Source organism: Fringilla coelebs (assembly GCF_963513975.1).
Source record: "Fringilla coelebs genome assembly, chromosome: Z".
In the NCBI taxonomy this organism is placed as follows: Eukaryota; Metazoa; Chordata; class Aves; order Passeriformes; family Fringillidae; genus Fringilla; species Fringilla coelebs.
Window position 1 is genome coordinate 77,914,895 of NC_140031.1, and position 10,798 is coordinate 77,925,692.

The window sequence follows — 10,798 nt, forward strand, 5'->3', positions numbered from 1 at the left end:
CCCAAGCATGAGCACTGACAAGCAGGGGGAAGAAGCCACAGCCAGCCTCAGCCCCGTCCCAGCTGTTGCCCCCACTCAGGACACAACAGGATGGGCTTTGAGATCAGCCACACCAGGGTGCAGATCAATGCCCTTTTTGTCCCAACAGGTGATGGTAGACACAGAATCCACTGGGCTCTTCTCTCAGCCCCACCAGTTCTTAACTGAGAGCACAGCACTGGCTGCTCTTACAGGCAAGAAGCAGACTCATGGGGTTGTGCTGCAGAATCACAAAGGACTTGATGTGTTTTCCTAGAGACTGATCTGAGCAGGGCTTGCACCAGTGGGTAGGATTCTAACAGTCACAGGAAAGAGCGGAAATCAGGTATGAAAAAGTGCCATGGGTCTGAGGAATATACCATGGGTGGGCTGGAGGCTCTCTCCTGGGAAATGCCGGCAGTACAGTTTTATCTGATAACGCCACTTGGATGTGTCTCTTAGACACATCTCTATAAGCATAAAACTAGGATATGAAATACAGATTGTTATAAAAGGATCTGGTTTTCCTTTGGGGGCACATGGAAAACACCTTGTTCTCTCTATTCCTCCTGTAACCTGATGTTCTTTCAAAGTAGCTCTTCCCAACAAAAATATAGCATTCTATGAAAATAAACTGCAGATGCAGTAGTGTTAACAGTAACAGCCATAAAAATGACATCAGCAAGACGTGGGGCAGAAGGGCTCTTTCAGGATGGAGAAAAATTAAGTCCACCAAAAAAACCCCACAACCCAGCAAATAAGAAAAAAAAGCAACACCAAAACTACCAATACCACAAGCAAAACCAAAACCCTAAAAAAGCAAAAAGAAAAGAAAACAAAAAAACCCCAAAAAAATCACCAACCAAAAAGACAAAACTCCAAAGCCAGTCAATTTCTGTGAAGTTTTTTGTCCCTGGTGACTGGTTAGAAGACCGGAGACTATGGAGAATTTAGGAAGCTAAAAAATCTATTCAGTTTGGCCATGAGCACGCAGGACTTGCCTAGATCATTTGCTAGGTCACAGCCTTCTGCTGGTCCAAGAACAATCCCTGCTTCAGCCTTTAGCAGAGAGGGAAGCTCAGGCAAAGCCAAGGCAGTCCCATTGCCCTCAGAGGCAGCAGGAACACCCAGAGCGCTCTCTCGCTGCCTCGGAGCACAGCACTTCCTCTGGGGAGTCCTAAATGCCCCTGTGGCACCAAACTCAGGAGGAGCATTTGGCACAGCTATGCTGACACCTGCGCACAATACCCGGTCCCTCAGACAAGAAACACACCACACATACCCAGTATCTCCAGGTAAATCTCCTCAATCTCCTGTTGTGGAGCAGCCATGCTGCTGTCAGCTCTGGAGATGAACAAACTGCCCGAGCTCCATTTCCCAGGTCCGACAGCACAGATTCCTTCAGGTAATGCAGCTGCGGCAGCACCTTTAGTGCCAGAGCCCGTGGAGATGTGCTCAACCTGTGGCACTTCTGGTGGGGACGGTTCCTGTGCCTCACGCCAACCTAGGGGCTCTTCATTGCCAGACATTTGCTGGAAGTCTCCACAGGCTGCCAGGTGAGATGTCGACACTTGCACCTCAAATCAAACAGAACAGAGCATTCAGACACTACAGCTTGTCCCTGTCAGCCAAGAGTCATCGACTGTGACGAAAGGGAAAGGACAGATTGACAAGGGATACCGACAGCTTGTTTCAATCCTCCATCTGGGTCAACCTGTTCCACTGTAAAAACACCTCTAGAAACAAGGAGAGCAGGAACAGGCCAGCAGGAATTTGTTTGGATGTGTGCAGGCCAGAAGGCAAAGTCCCACTATCCAGGGCAGCAGTGGAGATACAGCACACCAGGAAATGTCCTTCAGAGTGACTGTGATACACACTCCAGCAGGATGGCCCTCAGAGGCATCACCCCACTCCCTGCTGTTCTGCACTGGAAAGGCAAGAAGGGCAGAAACCACCAGTTTGGTGACTGCTGTGGCTATCCCTTTTTCACTCACTTGCTTTTCTAGAGCCTGAGGGAGGGGTTTAACGTTCTCTCTGATGATTTTCATTTCTTCCTCCAGCCTCTTCTCCAATGCGTTGATCCTAGCTTCAGTTTTCTGCAGCTCTGCCTGCATGTATGCCTTGATGTTCTGTAAACAAGAAGGGAGAGGACGCTTCAGGAGTGGAGAGGCTGCCACTCTTTCCCTCACCTGGTTTTGTTGATTGTCCCTCTGCTGCTGGAGATTCAACTCCTCTTGAATTCGTCTCCTGTCATCCTTGTTCCTCCTCTTCACTGCCACGATGGCACTCTGAGCTTCAGGCAGCTCTGCTTGTGGCTCTGCCTTGATGTCCTGTCCACACAAGTGCAGAGCAAGTGACTGGGAGCTGCCATCAGGCTCAGCTTTTTTCTCTTGCAGCCTCCAGATCACATTTATCCCGCCACTTCTTTCTGCTTCCCACCCACATCTGCTTCCAATGTAACCCTCCTGTCCCAGTGCTGTTCTCTGCAGATTCCAAGGCTCTGTGGGACTCCTGGCCTTCTCAGTCCCAAGAACGGATCCTTCTTAACCAACCTCCTTGACCCAAACTGTGTGTTCTCATGAAAAAATATGGCATCCTCCAGAAGTGACACCTTGGAAATTAAAATTCTAGCAGACCCTATCCCAGTACTGGAAAAGAGCAGGAAATAATGAGGAAAAGCACCTTAATTGAGGGGAAAAGAAAATGAACAGGGTTCCTCTGCCATGAAAACAAAAAAATAACAAAAGAAAACAAGGGGGAAATGTCACTTCTGCAAGTGGCCAAATATTTGGATGCACTGATGGGGATGCTAAAAGTCACTGATCAACCTCCCACTGTCCAGGCTAAAGCTCCCTCAGCACCTCCTCACTGGGCTTGTGCCCCACACCCTTGCCCAGCTCCCGTGGCCTTCTCTGCACATGCTCCAGCCCCTCAATCCCTTTCTGCTTCACAGGGCCCACAGCTGCACACAGCACTCCAGCTGTGGCCGCAGCCCTGCCCAGCACAGGGCGACGCTCACTGTCCTGCTCCTGCTGCCCCTCTGCTGCTGACTTGGGCCACGATGCCCTTGGCCTTCAGATACAGCATCCACCATTTCCTGTTCTACAACCACATCATCTAAGTACACATAAAATTTGAAAGGAATAGAATTCTAAGGCACTCTGACTACATTAAAATGGGCTAACTCATCTCTACAGGAAATCACTCTTTGTTACATATTCCACCCTATCTGCTGTCAACAAGCAATGTTATCTCTGCAAAACTGGCTTTGTAGTTCTTCAAAGCTCTGAGATGGATATTAAAATATATCCATCTTTGCCTTTGTTATATTTTTTGCAGGCATGAAAATGGATTTTCTTTTGGCTTTCCTAGCTGGCCCTCTACACTCTATTGCTACTGGCAAAGCTCTCAGCATTCTCTACAATTCTTAAACACCAGAAACTTGAAATGTTCCTTTCTCACTCACCTCAGGATCAGTACCGCAAAAGACACGCTTCAGGTGACCTGTAGTGGGCAGGAGAAAATGAACCAGATGCTGTCAGAAAACTGCCTGGGCTGCTGAATCCCACAGAACTAGTCAACCCAAAGAGAGATGTTTTTCCATTTCACAAAATCTCTGCAGGAGACACATTCCATTCACACAGCCAGCAAGAGATCAGGACAATATTCTTTGTTATGCCTACACTTCGGCCTGTTTAGCACTTGATCAAAAATATGCAAATAGTTCTTCAACATTCAATGCTCCTGTTGTACCAAAAACATAATATTTCTTTTAAAACTTCTCCTTTAAGTACTTTTTTTAAAATCAGTTCCATGCACTAATTCCCATTAACTTGCTGGAAACAGTGTCTCAGGAAAGCTTCCCAAAATCCCCCTGAGCAGTGGCACTTCTGTTGTGGAAGAGCACAGCAGCAGCTCCACGACTCAGGCACAGACACTCACTGCTTTAGAGTTTGCAATTCCTTGCAAAAGGAATCACTATTTTAGACCTCAGTAAAAGGTCAAGTTGGACTTTGGTCAAATCCTTTCATAAGAAAATTTAGAAAGGAAGTAGATTTCCCTTAATTCTGGGAACAACTGCAGAGTTTTTAGAAGGCCCTCCAGGAAGGTATCCTAGTCTCCATTTTCAAAGCTGTCTCGCTTGTCCCAGCAAACTGAGGAAATGACAGACCCTGCTGCCACAGACTCTCCTGTGGAGGGAATGGAATCCCTGCAGGTTCCCTTGCAAATGCTGCCCCTGTGGCTACAGACACCCTCTTTTCAGCTGAACATCCTGACAGGAGCTTCACCAAACCAGTGGCATCCTAATGCTCTTTCTGTTTCTAAATCAGAAACTCAGTCACTATGAAAGAGCAGGAAGTCATACAAAAGCCAGCTTAGGTTACACCCTAACCTAAGTAGAAGGGAAACCTCTACTTACGGGCAAAGTGAGTCACATAGTAGGTGGAAAAACAAACGCCATATGCAGCAAAAGCTGCAGTAGCAAGAGTATGAATCATTGTAAAAACGCCGAGCAAGTTTGCTCTAAGAGTAAGAAAAGACAAGGCTCCTGTCAGTGTGCACCTGCACGCTGACAAATGCCTCAAGCAGGAGGATGCTCCTGATCTGAGCAAGCTCTAGGGCTGCTCTGACACTCAGGCTTTCCGTGCACCAAGGCACCAAGGCACCTTCTGATGTCACCACAACGACGTGGCAGCCATGCCCTGACATCACAAAGCAAAAGCTCTATGCTGCTCTGGGAATTTATGCAAAGCAATAATCAACCTTCCCTACATCAAACACAAAACAGCCTGGGAAGTTCTCCTCTATCACAAAGAACCACAAAATCCTGTCATGGGCCAAAACACGTTGTTCAGGGGATCCAAGAATAACTCCAAGAGTGCTCCAAGCACTTACAGCCTGTACCCCAACTGAGCACTCAGATGGGACACAAGCAAAGGAACCCAGACCAAGAAATTGGCCCACAGCATTGCACATGTGGGAATCGACCCTCACTTTTAAAAGTTTAAAGGTTTATTAAACCTTATCAGATGACTCAAAAAGGAAAGATTGCAGCACTGGAGTCTCCGTGACTAGCAGCCACATGCTCATCTACAAAAAGGATGCTCTGCCTTTTATACCCTTAGCCCCTCCAAAAGTTTTGTCAGTCAACTCTTTCTCTGCTGTCCATTGGTGGAGATTACTTTCTTGCACCTTCCTTGGAGGTCAGGTGTTGTTACACCCCGCCTCCTGGTCACAAGCCAGCCCTCCCCAAATGCCGTGACCACCAAGGCTATTACAAGGGGGAGGGGAAAGAGGACTATGGGAGGATATATTACAATACCATCACTACACATTTCAACATCCACATCACATCTACTTCTTAATTGTCAGAGCCAACCATTACATTACTGATCTAGAACACACAGAGACAGGAGAAAAGCCACTGTTGCCATAACAGCTGAAAGCATTCCTAACAAATATCCCCACGTATTTGCACGTTTCTTGGACATGCCCAGGGCTGCAGTGCACGTACATCTCTGCCTTTATTCCCCTTTGGAAGCAGTCAAACTGGCAGCATCTGCCCTCCAGCAGCAGCTGCTCCAGGCTGGGAACGCCACTGGCGGCACCGATTTCCAGAGACTTCTGTGTCCCGGGGGAAACCAAGGCAGGAGCGGGTTGAAGGGTGCTGGCGCTGCTGCTGCTGCTCTGTGCCAGAGAGCCCCGGCTGGGCAGGGCACGGTGCCCGCTGCGCTGCGGGCTCTTTCTCCTGCCAGAGCTGGGCACACCTGGGAACAAGGCAGGATGACTTGTGGGGAAACCAAGGGGTTTGTGGGGCTGCACTGCTCTGCACACACCCAGGCACCTGCAGCACAGAATTTTACCCCTCAAACAGGTAAACCAGAGGGAAACAGCTGGAAAAGATTTCATTTTGACCTTTCTTACCTGCTCAACAGAAGTCTTCAAAATCAACCTTACCAAGCAGGGCCTGATCCCTGCTGCCAGCTCAGGGTTAGAAAGGAAACAATACTTGATTTCAGCACTGGGTGCGTGGGGAATCTCTTCCCTAACACCTCAATTACTAGTTTGTATCCATGGAACGAAGACACATTTAATACTTTGTTGAATACACAGGATAAATATTCCCCCAAATTATCTAATTTACTGATTGATACTTATTGATTTATTGATACTTAAATAACTTCTCAGAATTTACTGATATGAGAATAGGAGTTTCCTGTACGTCCCTGGTGGTCATTGCCACAGGTTCAGGAGGAGACCCATGCACAAAACTGGGCTTGCAAGGCAAATTTATTCCATTTGTTGCAGTTGTAAATAATACATACCAACAAATGGATTCCTAAAAGTCTGCTGAGCAGAAGGAGATGGAGCATGGTGCTTGGCAGCAGGCGCAGGTAGGCAGTGCTCTTTCAGGACATCTCCTGCATCAAAACGGTGTGCATCTCATCCTTCTCACCCTTCCAGCCAAGAACCAGTGTCGCAGGCACAGGCCCTGCGGACCTGCCTTGGCGTTCAGAAACAGGATGCTGAGTCAGGATGACTGAACAAAAGGAGCCCCTCTCTCCCGCTCTCGGACCCTGGCTTATCTCTCTGTAAAGCTATAGGTCACTTTCCTTTAACCCTTACCATTGGACAATTCTCAATCCTCCCTAACCCTATATAAACCCCTGTTTCTGCCCGGCTCGTCGGAGCCGCTGTCCCTGAGACCCTTCGAGACACTCCGTGGAAGAGCTACGAAGAAGACCAATAAAGACATCGTCTTGGAACCTCATACAGCGCTCTCCTCTCTTTCCCGGTCTTGCGAGTGCCTGCTGGGTGCCCCAGCCAAGCCTAGCTAGCCTAAAGAGCTGAAATCACTCATGAGCTGATAATCACTGAGCTGTATATCACTAAAGGCTAGCTAAGGCATAGGCTGGGTGCACTGCCAGAGCTTGGGCTGGTTAGCCCCCCTCAGAGCTGAGCTATCCGGCTTTAATGCAGCTCCTGGGTACACCCCGTAGCCCAGCCAGCGGCATTAACTGGCGCCCGAACAAGGGGATCTAAACCCTGGAGAGCAGCATTTCTTCCTGAAATAGTAACTGCCTTCGGATCGTCAAACCCCAGAAGAAGTAAGGCCTCCGTTTTAGAAGGTCTACTTTGAATGGACTCAGTCGACCCTCACCTTCACAGCTGGACGACTGTCTGAGGAGACTTGAGACGGCGAGACCACCTACCAGCAGACCTTTTGACTCACATCTGGCTGAAAAAGTGTAAGTTTTAAAAATCAGCCTTTCTTGCGCGCAAAAAACTCACTTGGGTCCCTTTTTAGTTTTTTTTTCTTTTTTTTTCTCTTTTTTCTGCTGGTAGGGAATGGGATTAATGGGATCTAAACTTAGTACAAGATCCCAGGATAAAAAGAGAGAAATTTATTTACTAATTCTAGAAATCCTATCTACTAACAACTTCTCTTTTTCTAAAGGTAATCTTTCAAAATCTAATCTGAAAAAGTTTATAACATGGATAATCCTCCAGTTTCCTGATGTTACTACAAACTCTATAACGCTAGATTCTTTTTGGGATCAGGTTGGAATTAGACTCTATCTTTTACAGTCCAAACAGAATCTATCTGTAGCTCGCTTTATACCTATATTTCATATTATAACAAAAGCCGTAGAAGTAGTTAACAAAAGTTCTTCTCCTACTAACACCTCAGGGAAAAACAGAGATACGATCTTATCTGTCCCAACAGACCCTCCAAATGCAAATTGTGCTGATAAGGTCGCTGTCACATCCTCTCCTTCCCTGGGTCCTTGTGCGGCGTCTGATCCCACCGCAAAACTAACCCCTGTGTCAGCAAATACTAATACAAACCTCGCGCTGTTCCCTACCCCCTCCGCCGCGCCTGCGGGGTCCGCGCGGCCCGCCCTCCCCCCGCCTTCCCCTCCGGACGCAGGAAGCACGAATCCCTTTCCGTGTATTGTGCAAGCTGCGCCGTCCTGTGTGCACCGCACCCCCCTGCCTACCTCTGCGATTGCTCCCTCCCCCCCTGCCACGGATGCTCTTATCTCCCCTGCCGTCCCTGCCGACCCCTCAAACACAGCCCCCACCCCTGCTGCTGCCCCCCCCGCCCCTGCGTCTATCTCTGCCCCCAGCTGTGCCGCAGTGGGAGGTTTCTCTGCCTGCCTGGCTGCCGCAGCCCATGCTGTACCCGCAGCAGCCCCCCCCAACCCCAATGCCCCCCCGCATCCCCCTTGCCCCCATCCCCCGGCTTCCCAGCCGCCCACCCACCCTCAGTATCCCTCGCACGGAACCTCGGAAACCCCCCACGGTACCACCCCACCCCCCCATCTCCCTCAATCGTGTGCGTGCGGTGCTACCCGAGTTGCTGCCATCCCAGCGCCACAGCAAACGCCCTGTAGCCAAACCTTGCCGTGTGCTTCCTCAAATCCATCCCAGTCCCAAAAAGCTCTGCCAAAGCCAGCTCCAACACAACATAAAAAGCATAAGGGTCGCTCTCGGTGTTACTCCTCCTCCTCCTCGGACAGCAGTGACAGTGACTCTGATTCTGATACACAGTATATTGATGCATGGGCCCAAATTAAGCTCGAAGCTGCAAAGGCAGGGGATTGGGAAATGGCACAGAGAATTTCTGCCTTCCCAGTAGATTATAAAAAGGGAAAAAGAGGGGGGGCCACTACCCGAAAAACGTGGGAACCTCTAACAAATAAGGAACTCATACAGCTAAGGAACACAGCTAAAGAACATGGCAGAAGCTCTCATATTTTTAGAAATTTCCTAGAAGCCATGTTCTCAGCACATATCTTGGTACCCCACAATATTAAGAATATGGCCCACTGCCTCCTTTCCCCAGCAGAATATATGTTATGGGAAAGGCATTGGAAAAAACAATTGAAAACATTATCAGATTCATATGCTAAAAATGCTGAAAGGCCAGATCTTACAGTCGAACAGCTGGCTGGTGAAGGGGATTTACAGAAACCCAATGATCAGGCTGAAACCTTACCTAAGGAAGCATTGCAGGACCTGGCTATGGCAGCAAAAACCTCCTTACTTCTTACCCCAGATGATTCCATTCCTTCCCAACATTTTTCTAATATCAAACAAGGAGTAGAAGAAAGCTTTATCAAATTTGTGGATAGGGTTAAAGATGCCCTAGAAAAACAGATAGAGAGCACAGAGGCAAGAAAAGAACTGTTGTGTAAACTTGTCATGAGTAATGCTAATGAAAAATGCAAAACAATTCTGAGGGCTCTACCCCTGGACACAGAACCTACCATAGAGCAAATGCTGGAAAGCTGCACACGCCATTTGTCCAGTGAAAATACAGTGGCAGAAGCAGTTTCTAAGGGTATTGCTGAAGGAGTTTCTGGTGCATATGCAGTTATGACTTCTAAAGACCAGACTCGCTGCCTGTACTGTGGTGATTTGACACATTTTATGAGAGACTGTCCAGACAGGCCGCCTGCCCGATACCCTGGCCACACCTACCGAAGGCCCCAGCACCAGCCACGCTACCAGCCGTATTCGGGAAACGGGTCTCGGAGCCCGGTGGAGCCCCGGGCTACGACAACAAATCAAAGGCCACCCAGACCCATCCACGCACCGCCCCGGGAGATTCCAGAACACCTGAAGAGGGTCCAACACACGGAGCGACACCGATGGGAACAAGGCGCCAGCTGGTAACCACTCTGTCCATTGACTTTAAAAATAAAGATGTTTATCGTGTTCCCACAGGCAAACGTGGGCCAAAAGGCGGTCCTTCTAACATCTTAATTATAGGTGACACTGTCCATAGCCCAAAGGAGATCTTTGTTGTTCCAGAGGTGCAGACAGTGCACTCAGGACAGGAAATCTTTGTCCAGGTGTACTGCACGGACTTAACATATTTTCTTTCAAAGGGAACTCCAATTGCACAGGCTTTTCTACTCCCAAAGAATCACAGGGAGCAGCTTCCTCTCAACCCTACAGCAATGTGGGCACAAGTTGTGGGACCAAGTAAGCCTACCATCGAGTGTGGTCTCACCTGCAAAGGAGAAAAGTTCCACCTGCCAGGGATGCTAGACACCGGTGCTGATGTGACCATCATCGCTCGCTCAGAGTGGCCAGCACACTGGGATCTACAGCTAGTGCCAGGCATGATTTCAGGGATCGGTGGAGCCACAGTGTCCATGCGGAGCAAGAACAACGTCCTCGTCGAAGGGCCTGAAGGCAAGCTGGCAACCATCCGCCCATTCGTGGTAAGGGCCCCCATCACCCTTTGGGGAAGGGACATTCTATCCCAATGGGGGGCTTCCCTTCGTATTCCCAGCCAGGATTTCTAACTGGGGCCGCTGAGGAGCGCGCACTGCCAGATACTCCTCAACTCACCTGGAAACGCCATGACCCGATCTGGATCGAGCAGTGGCCCCTTTCCAAAGAAAAGCTGTGCGCACTACAAGCTCTCGTGGAAGAACAGCTAACCAAAGGCCACATCGTTGAGACCACCAGCCCTTGGAACTCTCCAGTCTTCGTACTGAAAAAGCCTGGAACGGACAGGTGGAGGCTCCTCCACGACCTTTGCAGAATCAACGAAGTCGTCGAGGACATGGGCCCCTTACAGCCAGGCCTGCCCTCCCCATCGATGCTGCCTAGAGACTGGACACTTGCTATCATAGATATTAAAGACTGTTTTTTCAGCATACCTCTGCACCCTCTCGATGCCCCAAGGTTTGCTTTCTCGGTGCCATCTCTGAACAAAGAGGCTCCACTTAAAAGATATCATTGGCGTTTTCTGCCTCAA